Raw genomic sequence first — 25,930 nt, forward strand, 5'->3', positions numbered from 1 at the left:
TTCATAGGTGTGCAAACAAAGGAGGGATGAACGGCAGCACCGTGAGCCCTGCCAGGAGCTGGAGGCATCCAGCGAGGTCTTCCCAGCAGGAGGAGGGGAGGAGAAGAGCCCTCTGCCTCCCTGCACGGAAAGTCACACTTCCCCATCTCACCCTGTGACCACAGCGGGTTTCCCTGGTACCGTAAGCAGTTTCCCTCCCTCCTCAGGACTGAAGTCATCAAGTATTTATAGCCCATCATCTTCAGCCTGTATTTCCCACACCTGCAGCCCCCGCTGCCACACTCCTAGCTGGCTTCAGGGCCAGGGCTGCAGTGCTGGTGGAGCAGGCCGGCCCTGGGAACCTGCCTCAGCTAGAGCCTGCTGAGCCACACAGCCCAGCACGGGTGCTGCAGCACTGTCATCATATCCCCTCTGCCATGGTGGCAGGGCAGCAGGCTCTTCACAGCATCCACTCTTGCAGGCGAAGAGCAGGAAGGCAAGAAGATGTCACACTGGCAGCACCAGAGGTCGGTCTTGCAACAGCCTGTCCCTGTCGGCAGCCACCATTTCCCCTCCCAGGTGCCTGGTTTTGCATTTTGGCCCTCAACCTTTCCTCGTTCCCATCACTTTGTTTTCCTCCTTGTTTGTTCCTCCTCCCCCTCCACACTTTCTGCAGGAAGACAGCATTTATTCTTGTTTCAGCGTTTCATTTCAAAGCTACAGCCTGTCAGCCCTGTTTAATGCTCCTGATTTTTGTGCTGGAAGGCAAAGTGAACAATCACCCTCCCTGCCTCTCCCAACAGCCACTGCTTTCCCAGGCTGAGTCCTGCTCCACCTGTCACATGGAGGCACTCCACGCTTCTGCCCACCCTTGTTACTCCCCTAGACCACATCAACACCCTTGCAACGGGAGACTGGAGGTACACGCCATGTCCAAGGGATAGGTGCAGCATGGATCCACACAGCGGCATAAGCACATTTTGTCCACGAAGGTGTTGAAGAGTTGAGGCCTGAACACAGGCACCTATTTGGATTTCCAGACAGACCGACCCAATCCCCACCTTCTCCACATGCTCAGCAGCACTTCCAGTGGCTGCAATGGACCCACAGCACCAGAGCTCCTGCCACTGTTGCACTACATCCCCACCGGACCAGGAGAAGGACAATCACCCCAGGCATCAGAAGTAACTGCACATCCTCACCCCTTCAGCCCCACTTGCAACTTCAAAATTTAACCAGGGCCTGTTTTGGTCCCTTGTCCCCTTAATAGCATCTTTTTGGTTCTGTTAATTAAATGGGCACTGTTTTGAAAAAATTAAACAGCTTTGCCCAGAGAGAAGCAAATGACCCTACTGGGGACAGGGCAGGAGCCAGCAGAGAACTCACACTGCCCTGCATGGTGCCAGCCTGCCTGCCTTGCACACCACCACCCGGAAAAGTCACCGTCTGAGACAGAAAGCCACTGAGCTGATGTTACAGCTCATTTTTCTCAAGCACAGATAACTTGCACTTGGCAGCATGCATTTGCACTGCAAACGGAGGTCAGCATTATCTATTTCATCGCTGACTGTATTAGCAAGTCAGCATGCTTATCAACTATGGCTTATCCTACAGCAGGTACTGAGGAAGAGGCGGCCAGTTGCTGGTGTGAGAAATCAGGAGTTCAAAACCTTTGAGAAACACCAGCTCTGTTCTCTTTCAGTCCTCAAAGAGAAGCAGAATATGCATCATTCTTTCAGGGACCCATAAATAAAAAAATAAATGTTGTCCATACCTTCCTACATGCTTATTTAGCCTCTAGGACTCTTCCTCGCTGTCAAATTATGCTGTACAGTATTAAAATATGTGACTAAAGGAAAAAAAGCACTGACAGGCATGCAGACGTGCACAAGCGAAAGTACTGGTTGAAGGAAGGTCCCGGCATAAAAAACACTGAATTTTATACCAAACTTTATACTGCAGAGACATACTCTGGGGAGTATTAACACTTCATATTCAAGAGAGAAAACAACTTCCACCCTGCAGTGTGTCTCCTTCTGTCTTTAACCTGTGTCAGAAATCAGAAAGAAGAAAATGCCTACTTCAGCTGTGAGGTCAAAATGCTGCACAGCCCTTTGTGGGCATAATCCAGCTACTTAAATGTCTCTTATGACTCTGCTTCTCCAAATACCATCATATATATTAATGACTTTCTCATATCAGAGATCCTGCAACTAAACTTGCTTATTTCACTCCATGATGCAGCACAGCCACTCCGGAAGCAATCCAAAAACATGAGGCTAAATCCCACAAACCCCTGCCAGAAGGGCTGCAAGGGATATCTTTGTGCAGGAGAAAGCTGCTCTGTGCACGGAGGGGGCCTGGGCTTGCTTTGCTCCAGGAGCCACAGCAGGGAGGGCTTCTCTGCTTTCCATCTTGCGGAGGGGTGCGTTGCTCTCCTTTGGCCTCCCACGTGGCTGGGACAGCCCTGGCAACTCCCACACTGGCACCGGGCTGATCCCAGGCAGAGCAGGGCTTGGCTGCCTGAGCTGCAGATGCCATGCCAGGCGCTGATCCCATCTCCATCAAGAAGAGGGGCTGAGCTCAGACAGTGTGGGGTACCCGCTACCACCACATGGAGAGATCCAGCCCAGCGACAGCACTTCACAGCAGCTCACAGTGGGTGTGAATAACTTCCAACCCTGAGGGCTTGGAAACTCAAGTCAACATTAATTTTAAACAGAACCAAATTGCCTTGTACAGTCCCAAGCCCGCAGGGGAAAGAAAGGTCTCTGCCCCTTCCTCTTCATGCTCTCCTGAAACAAGAGGCTCAGCACTGTTCCTGGTGTCAGTCCCCAGAAGACCCAGGAGGGATCCTGGGGAGCCGAACAAGGCAACTCCATGGGGAACACACCCCAGCGGCACCAGTCCCACGTGCCAGCCGGCATAGCACCCACAGAGCCCACCCTACAGCCAGGGCAGGTCCCAGAGCCGTAGGTGGGCTCAGAGGAGGGCAGGGTGAGAGCAGCTTTCAGAACAAGTTGCTCAGTCTGGTTTGCAGTTACAAGCGATCATTTCTTCCATACAATTATAAGCTCTGATCACAACAATCAAAGCCTTAGGAACAACTCCTGAAAGAAAACAGTACAGCTTCTCAACTTTTAGACAGCATGGATGACTCCTTCCTGAAGGAAGAAAGAGCTCAGAGCTTCAGATTCAATCCTCAGCAATGCACAGGATGACAGACAAGATCTATTCAAGAGCCACCCTGCAATAATGACAATAAAGAACTTATATTCAACAATCCCTTAAGAGCAAAAAAGCCAAAAATTCTTCATCGAAGAGCACACAAATGAGAAAGAGTTGAAAGGAAATTAAAAGAAGCAGCTGAAAAGGTAATGTGCTTGCAGGCAGCAGGGAGTATATTTCATAATATCACATCAGAAGCTCTGAGCAAATGTATGGCAAAAATGGAAAAACAGCCTCTATGAGGCCCCTACAGAAAGATGGAGCAGCCAAACCAACAGAGCAGAGGAATCTATCAAAAGTAAAAGATTTCCTTTAGAAAATGGGAGTTGCCTCTGAATGGGAACAGAAAAGAGCACAATCCTGCCACGCTACATGCAAAATGACAATGGTATTGAAGTCATAAAAACTAACAAACGCAGAGGAAGAGGGTACCCTGACGGAAAGTGGGTGAAGCCGGCAAGCAACCGAGGCATAAGAGTCATCCAAGGAGGAGTCCCGGAGCTCCTCCCATGAGGACCGACTGCAGGATGGGCTCCTCACTGGTCGCCGTCGCAACAGATGCCAATGCAAAGGGTCTCACAGACAAGGAAAAAAAGCTCCCCAGCAGATGCACGAGCATGGCAGATTTGAGCCATGCAAGCAGTGTCAATCACCCATGCATGGTGCTGGCTGTGCTCTGCACTGCATCGTGCAAACCCTCCCAAGAGCGGGAGCAGAGCACAGGCAGGAGACACTAATACCCAAGAGGGGCTCCACGATTCTGCTGTGCTCTGGGCCCAAAGGCCTGGCCTCTGTCCCAGGAACACGAACAGGAACTGAGATAAACAGTTATTTTGCTGAAAAATCTGCTTATTTTCTGTGGAGTCATGCCTCACACCTACGAGAAGAGCCTGGAGGAAACCCACGCCTACCAGAATAAGGCTGGCCTGCTTACGAATACGCATGAGAGTTTCCAAAAAGGTCCCTTGCTGCCATAAACTAAAGTGCCAGAAGCAAGAAAGCACTCTTTTGGATCCCTAACCAACAAGAAAGATAGTAAACAAAGGTGAAGGTCAACCAGGCAGGGTTCCTGACACCGGAGTTCATCAGCAGAGTCACATGGGGCCCGTGCTGGGATCTGCGCTGAAGTGATGTAGAAAGGGCTGCTATGACACTCATGAATTGGCAGCACATCCAGATCTTCTATATCACGTGCAGGTCTGGTGGCACTGCCTTTTCAGGAAACAACAGAAACAGGAAAAAGGTAAAGGAAAAGAAGACAAAGGTGACCAGAGGCACAGAGCAGTCTGCAGAGGACAAACACACCACATCTGAACTCGGAGCTGGAGCGGACCATCCTGGAGGAGCGTGCAGCACTCCGCAGCATTGAGCCAGGCACTTGCACCGAGCAAGCAGTGGCTCCTTGTAACACCGGGACTGGGACAAAGTCACAGGGACAGACACTATGTATAAAATAAACAAGCCCAGGTAACTTTTTCACCTTTCCTTAAAAGATTATGTTTGGTTTTCTCCAATTATACATTTTTTCTTCCCAATTACTCATTAAAAGCCTATCCCCTTAAGCAGCAGTTTCAGCAGCAAGCTCTTCCTGCGATTTGAGGCAGACGCCACTGGTTCCCTGCAGTGTGTTAAATCCCGCAGGATCCTCCTGGCCTCACTCCCACACCAGCAGGAGAAGGGATCACAGCCACAAGACAGCCCTGACCAGGAATCGCCTGGAGCACTCCCACCAGCAACCCCTCAAACTTACCACCAGCCCTGCAGGGCAGAGGCTGGAGAGCCAGCAGCAGACCCCATGTGTGAATGGCCCCTGGCCAGGGACCATGGGATGGGTTGAACATCACTGTTGCAGCTTGTTTCCCTTCATGACCATGGTCCAGGGAGGGAGCTGGGCCCTGCAGGGATCAGGACAGAGCAACCACCACTCTGCGTTTTAGTGGAGGAGAGGAGAAATCAGCTCAAGTTTTCTGTGCACTGGTTGCTGGCAAAAGGCAAACTGGGACCAGCTTAGAGAGCAAGTTGTGTATGCTGGCAAAACAACAGGATTTTCTGGGCTTAGATCACCTCCTGAGGAAAGCTCTGGCCCTGCCATCTGCTGTGCTAAACGCCACGCTGGGAGAAGCTGCCTCCACCAAAAGGAAACAAGATAAAGAGAAGGAGGGAGGTTCTCAGCTCCCAGCAGGAAAGTGCCCAGTGCATGAGCCCTTCTTGCAGAGTTACGTGCTGTAGATAACAAAGTATTTTGGCTCTACGGGTTTTCCAGCGAAAGGGTTGCTGCTAATGAGCCAGTCTGGAATGATGTTGCTGACTGTTGTATCATCCCCCAGAATCCATTGCCTGAGACAGGAAGCCATCCAGTTACTTCTACTTAAAAAATAAGAGTCCAAGAGCCCCCTTATTACAACTTTTCAGTAGTACTGACAGTGACAACCAGCCCCATCCTATAGTCCCACCAGTCAGCGCTTTCAGAGGAGCAGCTGCCTCTGATACAGACGCAGCTTGAAATGAATGTTTAAAGAGATTCAACTCCTGATTATCTCTAAGTGACTGGTTCAGGCAAAACCTCCCTCTTACACAGAGCTACAACAGCTTTATTATTAGCCATCTGCATGGAAACGGCTGCTGAAGAGCAAAATCGCCAGCCAGTTTCATCCAACAGCTGAACTCTTCATACAGAAAAGACAGCACAGAGGGAAATGCAAGTGTTGGACCTGTAAATCAAGCTGATCCCACCAAAGAGCCCAAGACATGTTAAAGAGATGACTATTACCTTCAGAGACCTGGGAATGTTTCCTGCTTGGCTCATTGCAACACCACAACCACGGCCACCTGTCTAACTTGTGATTAGTTGGAAAATGAGGACCTGGGAAGCTTTAGCTCTATCTAGGGCTGAAAAAAAGCCCCGTAGAGCAAAGCTTCTTCTGGAGAAGAGGGAATAAGATCTTCTGTTCACCCAGCACCAAGACTGAGACATGCTAGTTGGATAGATAGGCCCTAATAAACACATGCAAAAGATATATAGAACTTCTCAGTATAAAGAAGCAAATGAAATCAAGTTTGACTAGAGAATGGAAGAAACCAGTGAAAAGAGCATACTGTAGTTGCCTTTGTAGCACATATTCAGCATGCCCTCTGATTCAGCAAATTCAAAGCCAAGAGGGCCCATAAGATCATCTCATCTGAGCAATGTATCACTGCCCCGTAAGTTTCACCAGTAACTCCCATAATGAACTAAATTACTTTAATTTGGCTAACAGTTTCCTGAAAAGCATCCAACTTGAGTCTAAAAACATCACATGATGGAAACCATGCTCCCTCCTTGGATAAATTAACAAGCAAACACTCATCCTCAAAGAAAAAAGGTATGTCAGTTCTCATCTGATCTCCCTTGTTTAAACTTCCAATACTATTATTATTTCTTGTTTTATCTCTCTCTGTGATACTGAATAGCTCTTTAGTACTCAGTTTCTTGCTACACTGGTAGCCCCCATTTAACACTGTCACCTCTCAGTCTTGTTTAGGGTGAGCAGAAGAGGTTGATGTTCATAAATCGTAGTGCATTTTCTCCAGATCTCAAATAATTTCTGTTGCTCTTTTCAGCACTCTCTTTAATTTTAAATACACTATTTAAAGTGCAGAATCAGAGCCAGAGGCAATATTCCAGCATCTGTCTCCCAGCTGTCATATACGGCTATAAAATATTGTCCTCACCTCAACTCACTATCCCCTTGCTTCCATCTCCAGGCATCACATTAGCACTTTTCACTAAAGCATGTGGCAGTTTGGGTTCAGTTTAGTTTGACAGCTCCATTCCTTTTCGACGGCCAAACCCCACGTCCTTTCCAGGATACAGCTCCCTGTTTTCTAGATCTGGCATTAGTCCTTCGTTACCTGCAAAACTCTGCATTTGAATGAATTAAAGGATAATTTATTTTGATGGGCCCAGGTCTAATTTACTCTACATGTGTATAAAAAAAAATGAGAAGATGGGGATGCAGCCTCTAACAACCCTAAAGCAGCAGTTGTTGAAACGGGAGGAGCATGGGGGGAATGGACTGCAGAAAGTGGCCAGACTTTGTGCATTCCCTGAACAGCATGTCCTTTGACCACTGCTAGAGATGGATACTGGGTCAGACAGAGCACTGGTTTGGCCCAGTGGGGCTTTTTTGTGCTCTTATTTATGGCACCTATGCTCACATCTTTATTCGTAACTCCACTACTGCTTTTAGTAATATGAAAAAATTGTCAACAGAAGTAATATATTTACTCCTGCTTCTGTATTTTTATACTTAGCATATTGCAAAACAGTCATTTCTAACATATCCTAACAACCTGATCCATAAAGATCTTATGGATCGATCCATAAGATCTTTATGGATCAGGTTGTTAATGAAAGAACTCAGGGGTTAATATAAGTTTAGGTCCTTATGGATCTTTATGATCTTTATGATCCATAAGAAACTAAATTTCTTACATTAACCCCCTAGTCCATTTCCGGTGTTGACGCATTCAGTTTAGCCTATTGCACAGGCATTAAAGGAGTTCATGTTTCTCTCTTTAACGCGCCTTATTTTGCATCATCAACACTGATCCTAATCCATTGGGAGGTTTATGCTTGTGTTATTGATTAGGTCCCCCTGAACCTCCTCTCTGGGCTTAACCTGTTACTGATAGCTTTCTGCAGCTGAATAGCTCTACTGCCCAGGGAGGAGAGGGAAGGGTCTCACCCACACAGACAGCTGATCAAGAGATGTGCCACAGAGGGCAGGCAGGCACAACCAGGCAGTTTTCATAGCGGAGTCCCAAAGGATTCGTGCCAGTGCCTGTGCTACTCACAGGTCTGGGATGGTCTGGGAAGGGGAGGTGAACTGTGAGCCAACAACTAAAGTACCTAGAGTAGTAAAACTGAGAGCTGACTGCAAAACCCAGCAGAAGGACCTCACAGAGCCAAATGGCTGAAGAGTACAGCAGATCAACCCCACAAAAGTAAAATGCTAACGACGACAGGCTCTGAGCTGGCTGTTGCCTGGCTGTAGCCGGCAGTCCTGCAACCCCATCACAGCAATGCTCAGCAGGTGCCCAACAGAATAGCAGGGACCAAAGGAACAGAAAGCGTCACCACGTGAGCCACTGGTATGCCTGTGACCGCAAGGCCACCTGCAGTCCCAGCTCCCCTTTCAGAAAGGCCATACCAGAAGTGGAAAAAGTGCAGACAAGGGAGAAAAGATCAGTGGCCTGGAGTGGCATCCATGTGAGGCCCAGCTAAATAGACAAGACTCTTCAGTATCAGAAAAAGAAGACTGAGAAGGAATATGACAAAACCAAAAGTGGCACAAAAAAGATAAACAGGTATTAGCTCCTTGGGAACTGATGCAAACACCACAAGACAAGGTGATAGATAGGACATCTTCATTAGACACACCTGCACTGATCTGCTCAACAGCATGCCGCCGGGCTCTGGCAATCGACTCCAAATTGGTCTCCCAGGTACCTTCACTTGCATAGTCATAACCACAAATCAGCATGGTGTGCATCATCGGGCATTTGGCTTAACCCAGTCAGAGCACCCTACCCAGATCTGACTCTAATTGCAGCAATAACTCTTGGGTTACAGTTTACTATCACTCTTTTCTTCAAAGCTACAGCTTCTCCCATCTTACATTAACCTACACCCCCTCTGCCTTGAGGTCTCAACAACCAGTCTAATTTTGTGGCTGGATCCTTTTTCTTCATACTTAAGACTCCAAGATTTTGCACATACACCTTATTTCTTACAATTGCATCGTTTCTATTAAATTACACTAACTCCTACCCACCAGCAATAAAGTCTCTTTCAAAACAAAACTCGGGAGGGTGTTAAGTGAAACTAGTAGAGTCAAAGCAGGACAAAGAATTGGTATTTCCTTACTACCCGCATGTATTCACTGTGGAGCTCCACACCAGCAAGTCACAGGCTCACACCAGGGGAAGGGTCCTGGAGAAAGCTGGTCTGGCTCAGGGCAGGCAGCTGCTCAGGGCTGTGGCCAAGTGAGTGCTGAGCGACTCCAAGGCCAGAGACCCCAGGGCCTCTTGGGGCCCCAGTCAGTGTCTGACCTCCCTCCGGTTAAGGGCGTTTCCTGCCATGGAGGGAGGACATCCCTGGCCACAGCTTGTGCCTCTCATCCCATCATGGCACCTCCGAGAGAAGCCTGGCTCCATCCTCTCTCTCTATCCTGTCAGGCAGCTGCAGGCCGCAATAGAGTCTCCCCTTTGCCTTCTCCTCTCCCGGATGAGCAAACCCCACACTAAGCCTCTCCCCCGACCTCCCATGCTGCAGCCCCGACTGTCCCGAGGACCCCATGGGACCCACCACACTACTGCAATGTCCATCCTGCGCTGGTGAGCCCAACCTGGCCCCAGCATCCCGATGGGTCTCTCCAGCACTAAGTGGAGGGCAGCAATCCCTGCCCTCACCCCACTGGCTGCCCTCAGGCCATCACCGCCCAGGGCACCAGGAGGTGCTCGGCCTCCACTGCCCAAGGGCGCTACTGGCACCGCATCTGAGGGGCCTCAGGATCCCCCAGGCCTTTTCGGGGAAGCCAGTCGCCCCGTCCTGTCCTGTCCTGCTGCAGGGGGCTGCTGCAACCCACAGGCAGGACTTGGCGCTTGTCCTGGCTGAGCCCCACCAGTCCCCATCAGCCCATTTCTCCAGCCTGGGGAGGTCCTGCTGACAAGCAGCCCTGCCCTTCTGCCTGTCGGCTGCTCCCAAGGCTGGTGACAGGGATCTCCCTCCCATTGTCCTGGTGGTCAATGAAGACACCAAACGGTACCAGCCCCCATGCCCATCCCTGAGGAATGAGCTTGTAACCAGCCACCAGCTGGACTCCACATGGCCCATCACCACCCTTTGAGCCTGGTGGTCCAGCCAGCTTTCCACCCACGTCATTGTCCACCTGCCCAAACTATCCCTGTCCCATCTTGCAATAAGGATGCTATGGGAGACACACTGAACACCTCCCTAAGCCCAGGGTTGACAACCTTTCCTGCACTCCCCTCATTCAGAGCCAGCCGCCCTGCTGGAGAAAGCAATCAGGTTGGTTGGGTACAATTTAACCTTGATAGATCCAAGCTGGCTATTCCAAATCACCTTCTGTCCTTCGTGTGCCTGGCCAGGGCTTCCAGGGGGATTTGCTCCATCACCTTCCCAGGGACCAAGGTGAGGTTGACAGGCCACTAGCTCCCCGCAGCTTCCTTTTTCCTTACCCTTGATGTGAGCACTAAGAGCTGATATGCATTCAAAATATAATACTACAATTTCTTTGAAAAGACATCTGTTGGGGGTTATCAGGTAACCCACCTCCAGCCCAGGGAGCCCCTAAGCCAACTGCTGATTTAGGCTGGAAGTGTTCCCTGAGGAGGCATCACTGTGTGTGTCCCCCTTGCCTCACCCCTCCAGGGTTTGTCCTTACCCCTCCAGGAGCAACAGCTCTGCCTGTCGCTCCCGACAGGACCCTTCTGGACCCCCGTGGTCTGACCCAGTGTCACCACACTCACATCTGCCTGCTTGCTGTGTTCCTCTTCAAATTATTAATACTCTGAACAGTTACAAACTCTGAGGTGTTTTCTCTCCTGCCCCTCAGCACCCTGCCAAACTCTTCTGGAGACAGGAATTCATTTGTTCATGATTTCCCATAACAATTTCTTTGCCTGGCATTCAGTGCATTGCAGCTCTTCTGCTCTCCACATGTAACTTCTACAGCCCTTTCAGAAGCATTTCCATCAAGCTGTTTTGAAGTTTTGATAAATCCCACCAATCAGCTCTCTTATATCCATTCTCTCTTATTAAAGAATTAAAATAGACCAGGGAGACATGGTCTTCTGAAAATGCAGTGGTTAAATCTCACCAGAAATTATTTTCCAGCTGCTAAATATTCCTGTTTTCCATTAACAGTATAACTACTGTACCACATATAAGTTCATTGGTCTTTAGGTCTCCACATTGACACTAAGGCTTTTGCTAAAGATGGTTTCAACAGCTCCTTCTTGCTAATCTCTTTTCCCTGATATAATAACTGTTTTGAGTGAAAAGCAAATGCACATTATTACTAACTATTCATCTGCTCCATACTTAAAATTCCTTCAGTAATTACCTACTGTTTTGTTTTTTTAAATCAGTTTCCTTCAGCACTCACCTGCTGATCCATTCTTTTGTGAAACTCCCACAACGCTTTATGCTGTTAATTCAGTTTGTTTCTTCGTCTCACTTACTGCCTCCTTGCGTGGCTCTACCCCGAGCTCCGGATGCTCGAACGGGACTGTACTCCTGCGGGCTGAGGTGCGTGGTGCGCAGGCTGGCACGTCCCCGCTCTCCGCCATCACTGAGGCCTCAGATAAGGGGATGTCGTGGCCAGGGGTCCTGGCACCAGCGACCCTGCAGGTGCCCTCACACAACCCCTTTGTCTGAGCTGCACTGTCAAGGGGCTGCCGCCCCCAGCTGCCTTCCCACCCCCTCACAAAGAAGCATCCCAACAGCCAGGTGAGCAGTGAGGCTTGCAGCAGTGCCAGCTGGCAAGCCAAAAGAGATGCTGGAAGATGTGTGCTCCTCTACTCAGTGGCTTTTAATTAAAAAAAAAGATGACAATGCTGATAAATTTATTAACCACTCCTCTAATGATCAATTCACCCAGTATTTGTCCAACATGCGGAGCCTTGGCAGCCTCCCAACAGCAACCCGAAAGCTTGACTGTTCCCAGGCAATCACAGCCTCCAGGTTCACACAGGACAACTTTACAATATTACCATGTTTTCAGTAAAAATTTTGCCGTACAAGGGAATTTCAAGTTGTCAAATAAACTAAAGTTAATAGTAAGTTAAATAGTATTAGGAGGGCCAATATTGACTGCCTTACTTCCATATTTTACCCAGTTTAAAAAATTAGCCTTTTTCTTCTGTTAGCCACTGCAGAGTTTGCAGGCTGCTGCATTTAAATACTGCAGATTCCTTTGGGTCTATATGGAAATTTATATCACATTTTCCACAGAAAACAAAGACCCTGAGGCAGGATGCAATTACTTTGGCCACAACAGCACAAAAAGTAGGAAAAACTCTAAACCAACCCAGTGAAGAAAAAGACAACAATTGAACGTGTCCTTCCAATAAGAATCTGGGGAAACATAGTGGACTAAAAATGGTCTATCAATCAACCACATAAAAATTACAACTTCTTGGTGTTAAGAAAGGGTTCTCAGCAAGAAAAAAATGGTCACGAACCATGAAAAGTCTTATCTATGTATTCGCTTTGGTCTAATGCAAACTAAAACAAGGATATCAATTAAATGAACACTGTTGAAACTCCAAGGAGAAGATGCAGAGCTTTCATAAACATCACTAAGAAGGAAAAGGAGGATTTCAACAGAAGAAGTATGAACACGGCTTTAAACTAAAGGGCGGTAGATTTAGACTAGATATAAGGAAGACATTTTTTACGCTGAGGGTGGTAAAACACTGGCACAGGTTGCCCAGAGAGGTGGTGGATGCCCCATCCCTGGAAACAGGCAAGGTCAGGTTGGACGGGGCTCTGAGCAACCTGATTTAGTTGAAGATTTAGGGGGGGGGTTGGACTAAATGACCTTTAAAGGTCCCTTCCAACCCAAACTATTCAATGATTCTATGATTAACAAACACAGATAAAGAAAATATTAAAAAGATGAGTTACTTAATTTCTAAGGTTTTCTGTTATCAAATAAAACATTTCACAAATCATTTTACATTGCTACAAACATGCATAATTTACAATAACAAGTCCATCCTGAAGCATGTGCCTTAATTCCAGCCACCTAGTATATATTAGTATTTTGCTCAAAATACTTTGTGGTACCGGCAGGTAAGCTAGGCCAGAAGATAATAGTGATCACGCTGGAGACACCCCGCCAAGCACTACTGGCGCAGCATCCAGAGTCGCCATGCTCACCCCGACATTGCCCAGGACAACTTGTGGCACAACCTTGACTTTGCTTTCCCTGCAGCAAGTACACCACCTCATTACATGGAAAATGAATGCCAAGACATTACTAAGGGAAGGGAATGAAAATGCCTTTGCTGTACTGAAGCAGGCACTGCTGTTCTAACAACCTCCCATTTTGCATTTGGGCTACGACCTCTTTCCACCATGCAGTGGATGCTGCGCCCTCTCCCCTCCGGTGCTCCCCACCTGCACTGTCTCCAAGCACGCATCAGCTTTCTCCTCCTGACACCCTCTACAGCACACAGCCTGCCCAAGCACGCATTGCTGCCCATCCCAAGCACGCGAATATGCATTGCAGCCCATCCCAAGCACGCGCTGCTGCCTGGCACGTTCTGCCTCCGGGCACTTGCTGCCTTCTCCCAGTCACCGCTTGAGGCTTCCTGCACTCCGACGGCTCACTGCTCATTACAGAAGTCAATTTTGTAAAATAATGGGTATATAAAAAAAGTATGAATTTCCATCGATTAACCAGTAACAACGAAGAGCCAATCAGAAGCAGGGAGGAGGATTTTGTTAGGTTAGCTGGCTGTTTGATTAATCAACCAAGACTTTAATGATGCCAATGACCTGTGAATGACAGGACACATTTAGAGAAACAGTGGTCTACAGCAAAACTGAGCTATAAGCCAAAAGCAGTTATGGGCTGTTTTATTAAAACTACATCATCAGGAAAAGCATGACTTTTAACAGACTGACGGAAGTTTTCTTTCTATTGAGAATTTTAAAATTACTGGACCATGGGAATGGACTAGATGCCATATGTTAGAGGCATTGATTAATATTGCTTCATGACATCTGGTTTGCATGATTTTAATTAATCAAAATTGTCACAGATATGCCACCATCATACCAGCTGAGGGCTGAAGAAACGTATAGTAGCAACAATAAATAATGTCAAAGACCTGAATGGAGGAATCAGGTTGGATGGCATCTGGGGTCAATCAAACAGTGAAGACATTAAAAGGAAATAAGATGACGCTAATAAAGTTTGCATCCTAAATAAGCAGGATGTTATACCATCAAGTATATACTATCGCGAGTTATACCACAAAATGCAACATGTTTCTAGACAATGAGATGAGACTCAGCAAAATCTAATCCTGTTTTGTAAAACTTCCCACACACATACTCACTAGAGGAAAGAAACTATGCAAGTTGCAATGCCTGATAATGACCTACACATGAGACAGCAAATTAGAAATATATTTACCAACAATAAGGGGGGCTGAAGAGAAAAAGAAATGTTGTGGAAAAATACACTCTGTCAGATCACAGAAAAAGGAAGAGAAATGACCCCCGTCCAGCTCCAGTTCAGCTTCATTTGGAGCACCAATCCCTAAATTAGTCTGTGCCTTGAAAAAAAAAGCACTAGCAGTGGGAAGAAACACCATTTAGTTTTAGTTGCTGGTAAACACCCGCAGTGTTCCTAGGGAAAAACCCAGGAAGCGCAAGCATCCAGCTCAGGCCTGGGCAAGGCTAACACCAAGGCAAAAGGCTTGAAGATAAAGCACCGTCACAGCGCCACGTTTATGATCCCCTGGGAGACAACATCCACAGGAGAAAGGACACTGCTGCTTCATCCCCTCCACCGACATGACACTTGTTTCTGGTACAAGTCAACATGCAGATTCTGCCTTGAGGATGTCGGCAGTCTGTGACCACAGTACTACAAAGGGTCCACTGGGAGCAGCTTTGCAATCCTCCATCATGCTTTATACTGCCCTGTGGGACAGCCCCAGGGAAATTCCCCCAGCAGAGAGGTAAGATAACCTGCAACGTCCTGCCCAGCATCATCAAAGAGATGGGGCATTTCCAAGTGCCCTGCTCCCTTTTTGTCCAAGGGCAGGGGAGCAGGGCATGCCTCCTGCCCTGTCTAAGAGGCATGAAGCGCTCAGAGCCAGAGCACGGGAGAGAAAGGCACATCTCTATACATGCAGCCCAATATTGTCAGGAAGCACCACTATGCTAACGGGAACCGCAAGTGGCTCCAAGACTGGGATCCAGCCCTTACAGCTTGGGATTGGTGATCTTGCTCTGTGCTGCTTTCCTGCTCTGTGCAAAGAGGGGCATATTCAGGGCTACTCAAATTTGCCTTGCAGGATGGTCTGGATGCCAAGTCTAAGGAGTGGGAAGGTAGCATGGAGCCCCTTTGCTCCTCATTACCCAGCTCCTTCTGCTTTGTTGGTTTTTCTAAACAAGCACAGCCCGGCATCGCTACTTCACACACACAGGGAGAGAAACAGCTTTCCCACGGGAACGCTGCAAGTGCCCAGAGAAAATACTGGAGGACCAAGACGGCTCACTTCTGCAGCAGCAGCAACCCTGAGGTCATTGCAGCAGCTGCAGGAACAGAGCACAGCAAGCCCTCTCCAGAGAGCTGCGAGCACAGCACTGCCATGAGTTGCTCTCCACAGGCAGCCACAGGACAGCCATCTGCAGCCCAAGCCTCTGGCCCACCAGGGCCACCATAGACGGCTTGAGCCACCAGGGACGGGCAGTGGGACAGCAGACCCTACCCACCAGCAAAGGCAGCTCAGTGCCCACAGTCCCAGCCATTGTGGTAACGAGGCCAACAGGCTTTTCCAGGTCATCCCAGGGAAGGACACAAGCTGGAAGGAGATCCAAACTGAGCTCCATGATGCTTAATGCTCTCTGATGTGAATGAAGTTCATTTCTGCACAGCACGTTGTGCTGGAACCAGAGAGCCCAGATCCCAGAGCTACTCCTTAGCCAGTGCTTGGACTGAGAAATGCTATGTACCCACCGCTGTACAAATTTCCCTTACTAACATAGCACAGTGACTGGCACTGCACTAAAACCTCATACAGAGAGAGAGCAGATGATGAGAAAAAGACAGCATCAGAAAATATGTCTTCCCAACAGCCAGGGACAGTAAATCATGCTGTAATCTCCATAGAAGCAAATAACCTACTTTCTTGGGATATTTGGGATGAAGAGTAAGTATCAAGGTGACATCTTTTAATTGTTTTGGTTCTTAGATTTGGAGCTACATTGCAAAGGCATTACACCACAGAAGGACTGAACTAAATGCATTTAAGATGACGCATTAATGTTAGGATTCTTCAGTACCAGAAAAGTACCAAAAAGAATGAAAGGAATTCAGAAAACAGTTCATACTTATTAATCTGAAGTGACCGACAGAAGGAAAGATTAGTAAAACAAATATTGAAACACAACAATTACTTTAATGGATCACTACAGTGTTGTACAGTCATAAAGACAGACAAATAATTTATGGTTGTTAGTAAAACTAAATCAATGCTCCTGCATACCCTTTTTTATGCAACATATTAACTGGAAAAAAAGCATATACTGAAATGTAACTTTAAGCAGGAAAACAGAAATAGAAATAAGAACATTTGCAGGCTGGAAAATGTGTCCTTGTATGTGTTTATACAACACCTAGCATACTGACACTGCAATCACAAATGAGAACCTGGGTATTGCCATAAATACGTATCAGTATCTCTACCAATTATGAATCCATAAGCCAACATGACCAACTAAGGTTGCTGCAAAGCTACAGGAAAAATTAGTAAGGTCCTTTGGACTCAATTACCAACAGCAAGTGTGCACTCTGCAGTCCCGTATTTCATTCACTACTGGAGCAGCCATTAGCTCTGCCTCCCCACCAGAGAGACACCCGGGATCACGGCCAGCTCCGCAGGAGTCCAGGCAAGACCACTTACACTGAACATACACAGCCCCCATCCCAAAGCAACACCAAATCTCCGATCTTTGACTCTTCGCTGAGTGCAAACGTGAGACAGCAGCAGGGAAAAGCATGCATCCACTTATATTTAACCCTGTTCCAAGGGTTGCGGTGACCCGTCCTGACGTTTTCCTCCCCAACAGGATCGGAACAAGCTGCTCAGGGAAGTGGTGGAGTCACCATCCCTGGAGGTATTTAAAAGACATGTAGATGTGGTGCTTAGGGACATGGTTTAGTGGTGGACTTGGCAGTGCTAGGTTAACGGTTGGACTTGATGATCTTAAAGTTTTTTTCCAACCTAAATGATTCTATGATTCTATGATTCTCTTGATCACTCTCCCAGATGCAGGCAGTGTGACCAGCACTGGTGAGCTGCATTCCTCCCCTAGGGTGAAGCCATCGTAGGCTTGTCAGCCCACCAGCCAGCCCCACCTCCCATTCCAGGCACTGTCACATGGTCACTGCAGGCCTCATTCCTCATCCTTCAGGCAATCAATTGACCAAACCCAATGAAATGAAAGATAAAATTTCAGTTTGTGAATGGCTGACAAAGGAATACTGCTCTGAGGCAAAGCCAATGATGTGCACTGTCCCTGGGACCAACAGCGTGTAACATCATGTAATACCAAATCTTCATACACTGCTAGTAAGCCGAAAGCCAAACTGAAAACAATGCCAAAAACTTTTTACTACGTAGTTTGCAATATAAGTTTATGGATCTAATTCCATTTACTTTTTGAAAGAAGAAATGAACAGGCTGGAGATGAAGCAGGAGAATCTCTGATATCAGAGATGTTTTTTCTCAAACGTGCTTATACGTTCTGCTGGGCTTCTCTTCAAAGAAAAAAGCAACTAAATGCATGGTCACAATACCAAGAGGTCCCATCAGTAGTAGACAATGGGGGGTAGGCAGCAGGACAACCTTTGAAATTTTGTATATATAAGCTAATTTGGAAACAAAAAGTATAAATTGGAGATCAAGATTTCTGCATCAGAAAGTGCTCCAAATGAGTAACTTGGATGCAGAACGCTGCCAGGCAGTAAACTCAGCTTCCTGTAGCTGAAAGAAAAAAAATGTAAATGTAAGATATATTCTAAAACTGTGCTCTGTTACCTCTTTTGTAACTGCACTGCTGACTTTGTAATCTGGGATTTAACATTTTCTTTTCCCAGTGTAAACCTCATGTTCTCACTCTGAGCTTGCCTACCATGTAAAGTGGATTTGGGCAAACCAGAACCACACTATTCTTTCATGAGTGGTGACTCCCCATAAACCGTGTTGAGAACAAATCCTCTAGGGTCTCTGCAAATTTAGGAGCCCAGGAATGAGGGAATGCTTGCTGTCAAGGTAGAGATCACCCGAGCTGGCCCATGGTCTCGGGGGCACAGAGACTTCATGGGAGACCTGGGACCACTGAGGAACGGGCAGCTGGCATGCCCTGGGTGTGCACAGGCACTGTCCTGACACCCAGCTGCACCACAGCGATAACTAACAAACAAACTGGATTTTCACACTTAAACTCACTCACAGCTTGATCCCCACAGCTCTTGCCACATCCTGGCCCGGTGCCATAGGCCAAGGTGAGGAAAGACATCTCCCCAAAGGCTTGCTACCCCATGCTCTTCTGGCAAAGGCAGCACTGCCATTGCCATCTATGGCTGTATGACCGCCCAGATATAAAGCAAGAGGTACTGTCTACTGTCAACTAGCTGATACAGCAAAAGACAACAGACAGGGTTTCAGGCCCACCACTCACTCCTCAGGTTGGGAGAGCTTTGTCTGCTTTTTCTAGATATATTAGTATGTCTAACGAAGGATAGTGCCGCTCCACAACCCTCTCCTGTCTCCAACAAGAAGCAGACAGCAGACAAGTGGCCCAAAGTTCTAGAAAAAAGCCCATGTTGCCATAAAAATATCTGGGACAAGACATAATAAGAGATGGGAAAAAAGGAGGGAATCCACCGCAGAACCAGCTTCTATGGGATATTTGGCAATTCCAAGTTTGAACATCTTCAGATTTTCAATCACTTACAAGCTACTGCCAAACTCTCACCTTTGACGTAATCTCACCCACTACAGCAAGAAGGACCTTCACACAATTGGCTTGCGCAGTCCATCTATCCACACACCCATGCACAACATTGCAAGTTTTTAAAAATATACTCTCTAATTAAATGCATAAAAAACTTCCTGACACAGCTAGAGACAGTCGGAGTTGGTGCAGCAAACTTGTCTCCAGAGCTGTATACGACACGCACCCCAATTCCTCCCTCTTAAAGCCTTTTTCTGTTAACTTCTTGTACTGTGTTTGGTCCCTGCATGACACTAAGAAAGAAATAATTTCAATTATGTTTCTTCAGCCCTTGTGTAGATATTAATTTTTAAGGTATATGATTCACAAACTCTAACCACAGGCTGAGAAATGCTGGGGACAGGAAAAAAACAATTTAAAGCCAGAGGTGCATGCTGAATAGCGTGGCAGGGCGGTGAATTTGTACCAAACCCGCGGACAGCCCCTCTCTGCATGCACAGGTCCCAGCCTTCCTCCAAAACCCAGGGAGAAAACATCATGAGTCACTTCACCCATGCTTGATAAAACCGTAGTCTGAAAACGAACAGCACACACTAATGTATTACACTGAGTCTCTGCGCAACATGGGCAACAAAGAACTCTAATAGCGTGTACTTTATGAAAGGTTACCTCGTAAATTTATTATTACAATTCAATTAACTTACTGAGGGAGGGGATGAACAGCACAGAGGGAGCTGAGGCTGTGCTGTGGGGTGAGCTGAACTCAGTGCGAGTGAAGTGATCCCCCCTCTCCCTCCCACAGTGCAGCGTTTGCAGACAATGAGTGGGATCAGGGAACTGGTCCAACAGTAACAAACCCCAGAGTCCCCATCACTCCAGACATACGCTCGGATAAACCCAGAAATAATCCATTAGCAGATCAGACCCATAGTCATCAACAGCCACCGCCAAGTCATTAGCAGAGAAAAACCCTAAGTGTGAAAGCGCATCAGGAAATTTTTCAGACGTAATTTAAAAATTCAGGGACACTCCTGAGGTCCCTGCAGGCACCACGTGGGTGCTGAGGAGCCCCGGTCACACTGGAGCACATCAGCCGCACAAAGCAGGGGCAGGACTGGAGCCACAGCCCTGGCCCCAATGTGTGACCGGGAGCACCGCATCCCCAGGTGCTGCTGGGTTGTTGCATCTCAAAGGGCTCCATGGTACAGCTGCAACTGCTGGTTCCTCCTGAGAGCCATCAGAAAGACACTGCACAGGTTTCAAGGACAATGCTGGTACCCTGATGGGGTGCAAGTCTCCACCCTGACCAGACATGGGCAAGGACAGTCGGCAGACTTCATCATCAGCACGCACCCTCCAGGCAGTCCCGCAGTGGGGAGCCACTGAGACCTGCTCACAGGTGTGAAGACAGTGCCCAGCTCACCGCTGGCAGCCTGCAGCAGGATCCTGGGTGCCCTGGGGTAGATGTCCATCATGTTACAGCACATTGGTACTGGCCCTCCAAGGCTATATCTACACAAGCTGTTATTCCCACAGCACATGGCACAGCCAGCCCTGGCCTCCTCCCTCCCCAGTACTGGCATGAGGTACTCTTCCAAAACCCACTGCTGTCAGGCAGGGGAATGCACCAACTTCAGCCCTTACTTGTGCATCAGTTCACACCAATTTCACTAAAAGAACACCTCTTAGACCAAAGTATCAAATGGGACGGCACATGCAGCCCCCGCGAGTGCAGACGGTGGTGTGTGCCAACGCTGGTCCAGCAGGATACTTTCACTTTTGTTACCATGCCTGCACAGGGGCATGCATCTCGGCACAAGTGTACCCCACTGAGGAGCGTTGGTCCTGCTACCCGATGGCACTGGCCCAGTGGCAGCCGCTGGGCACCGTGTGCCCACACCAGCCAGCAGGACGGAGGACAGGCTGCTCAGTGGCACAAGCAGGGCTCAGCTCTTGGGTCACTGGCTGGGCTGCCATGGGAAGGAGTGGGTATGATGTGTCGGGAGGGAGGGCTGCCCACCTGCCCATCCCACAGACGCAGGATGCTACTGGCAAGGAAGGCCTGCGCTCCTTGCAATGGGGTGCTTTTCTCCCAGCCCCACAGTGTCATAACAAATCTCTATGGGCAGAGATGCTCCTTCCTCTGCTCGCACTTCCATATCTGCCATCACACATTTTCCTTGCATGCGAATAGAGTTGGCGGAGGTTTTGTGAAGAAGTGGGTCTGCACCACTGTTCATTTTTACTGTAAATTGCCAATAATTTATGTGGGGTTTTTCACCTAAGATTTCATATCCACCTTTTTTTGGAAATGCTGACAAATAACTTCGGAGGTTTATTTCAATCTGGGCATCTTCAGCACATCGGGTGTCATGTCACAGCGCTGCCGGGCACGGGAACGGCAAGAGCTCAGCAGCTGGAGACAGCAGGAAGCCTCTTTTTGGGCTGATCCACAGAGAACCATATATTAAAAATGAAGCTAATCTCAGAATTTTCCACCAACCCAGATTTTAATAAAAATAATCTCCCCTGGAGATAGCTGCAATATAAAGCTCCAATACTGCTTCTCATACCGTGGCCCATGCTTTCTTTCCAGTAACTGTGAATTATGGCTCAATTAACATCACTTTGTCCTCTAAGCACAGGCAAGGAAAGTGAGGGAGGGCTGCCCTCATGTCTTCTTTCCAAAAAAAAATTAAGTGCATAGCACAAGCTTGTGCCTGCTCCTGAGCTCCTGATTTCATGCACAAGCAGGACCTCATGCTCACAGTGCAGTTCGCAAGCACTTTCCCTCCAAGGATCTGTGAAATCCACCCTGCTCTGTCCATGTCAGCTGCAAACAAATGTTCAGCTCCCAGACTGGATCAACGGTTGAACCTTCCAGCTACAAAAGCCCTGGCAACTACAGGTCTGCAACTGCTTAGGGGACAGAGCTCAGGAAGATGAGAGAAATGCCCATTTTGATAATTTAGCCTGAGGAAAATGTGTCCGCTATATCCTTCATGCCTTGCTTACTCTAAGTTTTCCTCCATCCATTTCACTAGCAGTTACATACTCCCTGTGCCCCACCGAGCCGCCCAGTCTCCTGGCCCCCAACCCCACCACAACCAGCACCGCCACTTCCCCTGTGGCAGGTCCACCCCACAGGGCTGTGGTGGCACGTCCTGCCTCGACCACCTTCTGCCTTGATGAGAGCAAGGTTTCACAGCCCATGCGCCGGGCAGCCGGGAAAGGAGAAGCCACAGAAACAACCCTGTGTCCTACAGCTCACCTCATGAAGCTGAAAGCACGGGAACAATTATTCCAGAGCACAGGACACAGAAATGCTGCAGGAGGAAGCTCCCACAGGGACCCTAGGTCCACCGTGCAGGCAGTGTCCAGCATGCCCTACCACAAAGCTGGCTCTGGCATCAGACAGGGATGGACAGAAGCATCAGCAAATTATCCAAGGATGCTGGAGGCCCCGGAGTGAACCTGATGGGCAAGAATGAAATGCAGGTCCCATTTTTATGTTAAATGCACTTATGAGCATGCCCAGCTGGAAGTCAGGGAAGCAAAAGCATAACCCATGTTAATGAGAGAAAAATTCTAGCTCAGATGTGTGGTCATCACAGGTGAAACTTCTCTCTTCTCATTTCTCTCTCCGTCACTTAAAACCTCTACCATCACTGTCTCTGAGCCTCCAAGGAGCAACTGTGACTCTTCGCCTCAGCTCTTGCATTGATGATGCTCAACGCTGCTTTTGGCACCCGTCCTTAAACAGTGAAGGACACATCCTAAACATTAGGGTGAGGTAACTGCTATTGACCCACTTTATAGACAAGCTCTCTGGGAGGCTGAACAGCACCACTGAAAACAGAAATGAGATGTGAACGCTCAGCTCCAGGAAAACATTTCACCCCTGCTCCCGCACCCTCTCCCAGCAAAACATGACAAACAGGGTGTCACAACGACCTGCGATGCTCTGCACTGGTCGACAGCGCAGCTATGGGAGCTCCAACCTCCCACCTTCGCCCCCTCATCCTCAGCCCTGCGTCCTGCCGCACATGTGCCCTCACGCCAGGACTGCCTGTGCATCAGCCCAACACACTTGTGATGGCGATGCTGGGGACCCTTCGGCGCTGTTCCCACGTGGGAGTCCCACTCCGTCCTAAGGGAAGGATGTAAACTCAGAACAAATGTACAAAATGAAGGCATGTGTCTCATTAGTCAGTGCCATGTTCAAATCTCAGAGCAATTCTACGAGGAAGCAATTAACTGGAGAGCAAGATGGGCTCAGAGCAGTGCCCACCTGCGCGGCAGGGACGGTGCTGGGGAGCCACCTGATCTGGTCCCCAGGACCCACAGGCTCCTCCCAAGCTGTCTTGGACGCCTCGAGGAAGTGTCCTCAGCTCCCAACTGCCCCAGGACTAGACAGACCCCGCTGCCAGAGACAGCCTGTCCTTTTTCAGCCCCTAAACCAGAGGAAGGTTTGGGCACCTGCAGCTGCACTCCCAGCTCAGGCATTCTTGCTCCAGGGACCGAGCCCAGCCAGCCCTCGCCATATGCAAATAGCCACACCAGCCACCCCACTGCTGGGGACAAAATGCAGGAAACCCAGCGTCAAGCCATACAGTGAGGTCCTTCTGCCCTCCCTGTGGAGAGGACCCGGCTGCAGGAGCCAGCCTGTGCACCGCAGCCACCAGCCTTCACAATAATTAGGAACCGGCAACTAACTAGCCTCAGAGCCTCTGCTCTGAAGAAGGAGTCCCCTTTCCCCACCTGGTCTCCATCAGAGCTGTGAAATGCTTGCAGAGCAGGACCTAGGCAGAGCTGACTGCCTTGCCCTGTTGATAAGCAGAGGGCTGAATCCGCTACGCTAGTGCACACATGCATATTTACATGGCTTTCTTTAAATCAAGTTTGAACAGTTTTATGCAAATAAATTGCATTTATTCAAAACAACTCATTAAATAATTCACCCACAACGTCCCAAAGGATGTTGCACAACACTTGGCAGCTAAACTTCCCGGGCCCCAAAATAATCAACCACAGCCACAGATCCAACACAGTGACCTGCAGCTCTCCCGCTTCAGGCAAAAGACTCCCTCCACACATCTAATAAAGCAAAGTGGATTGATTTAAGTCAAAGTCATCACCACTTTTAACCATGGTAAATCAGCTAGCAGAAAATCTGGATATAAATAATCGAGTCTGATGTTGTTTTGCATTGGTAGTCCTTAGCTATTTTCCTAAAGAAAGGCTGAGTTGGATCAATTCATAACCATTACATTAGATTAATTTGCAATTTAATATAGACTTTACAATCAAAAGTACTTTTTCCTAAGTAGATACACTGTAACTGTATGCATCTATTTAAGCAATTATAATGTTAAATATAAATTCAATTTTTTAATTTTACCCAAATATTTTAGAAAAGAGTGAGTGGCATATTTCTTACTTATAGAGGATGAGTAGGTTTTGACTTGTGATTTAAGTCAAAGTGGACTAAGATAAAAATTGGCATTAAAAATGTTCATTTAGTATGTTAAAATATTTGTCACTACTAACAAATTAAATACAACTACTCTAAACTACCTGTGCTGGATTCATAGGAAATGTGTAAGCAACCAAAATATCTCTTGCACCGACAAGCCCCAGATCTGCTGCCCAGACACCCTGCAGCGAGGAGCCCTGCATGCCTGGAGAGCCTGGCAAGCTGTGCCAGTACCGGTACTCGGCACGCAGCCCAGAGTTTGTGCCAGTCTTTGGTGGTCCCCAGGTGATGGGCAGCACCTGGGGAAAGCCCAGGGCAGGAGAGCCCGCCAGTACGGCCCACCACATGCCTGAACACCGGACCAGTGCTTTGCATCTTGTGACCAGATGCAACGCCCCCAGCTGAGCCCTCACCGGGGCTCCTCTGAGCACCTCATGCCACCTCCCCCTTGCACAGGCTGTGCAGCTCTCCCACGGCCAGGCACGACTGTCCCACAGGCTCTGACACCTCAGGCCAAGCAGGGGTGGCCACAGGGCCCCACGCTCTGCCCTGCTCCCCATGCAGGCTTCAGGGGTAAACTCCAGCAACCCTAGCCAATGGGTTTAGCAGTAACTGTTAAACTGCAGCCTAAACCACAGCGCCTTTGCTGAGGAATGTGGCCCACATTAATGACTGGTGTGCAAACGTCGGCCACCACCTCTCTGCTTCTCACCTCCCTTCATGCAAGGAGCAAACTGACATGCTGCTGTGGACATGCTCTCCAGGGAGTGGGTGGGCTCCTCGGCTCGCACCAGCTCTGCACCTGGACACCATGCTGGCCAGGTGCTATGCTGCAGCTAACCCCAACCTACTCAGCTTGGTGTAAGGGACGCTGGATAAAATGTAATGGTTTGTTATACCAAGGATCTCGGCCCACTCTTCTATGGATCCTACCATCTGGATGCTGATAGAGTGCTCAAACGTTTGTGTTAGGAAAACAGACACACAAAAAAGCTACAAAGGGTCTTTAAAATATGTCATGCTTGGTGCCGTATTCAACAGCATACAGTTATGAAGCATGGGGCTGCACAGTGAATAAGAAAGATAAAAAAAAGTGGAACAGCTGCCTCATTCATGAGCACTATTAATCTGATCTGAAAGAGGCCGGGTTCCTATGGAAAAACAATGTGTGGCTTGTAATCAAAAAGCATCTCAAAGCATGTGCATAAGTGGTTTGATTCTCCCCTAAAAGGGGTGAATAATCTAATACAACTATTGACAGCTAGAGGTTTTTATAGCAGCAGAAAGCAGATGCTTTGGCCAAGGATCAAAGTTTTCAGCACAGGTTTAGGCCATTTTGGAGGTCAATTCCTGACCTCCAGATCTTCCCTTTGCAGCAATAAATTTCTGCTGATTTTCTTTTTTTTTTTTTTCCCAACTGCTCACATAGCTGAGACAAAACAGAGCCTGGAAAAAGGGATTTTAGGATCTACGTGGTA

At 48.2% G+C, this 25,930-nt stretch overlaps 1 protein-coding gene across 2 annotated transcripts in view; it reads right to left on the reverse strand.

Moving 5' to 3' along the window:
* The window catches only part of SHANK3 (SH3 and multiple ankyrin repeat domains 3), a 404,972-nt gene that overhangs the window by 343,167 nt on the left and 35,875 nt on the right, over nt 1-25,930 (reverse strand). The gene's annotated exons all lie outside the window — the stretch shown is intronic.

Source organism: Aptenodytes patagonicus, chromosome 1 (assembly GCF_965638725.1).
Source record: "Aptenodytes patagonicus chromosome 1, bAptPat1.pri.cur, whole genome shotgun sequence".
NCBI lineage: Eukaryota > Metazoa > Chordata > Aves > Sphenisciformes > Spheniscidae > Aptenodytes > Aptenodytes patagonicus.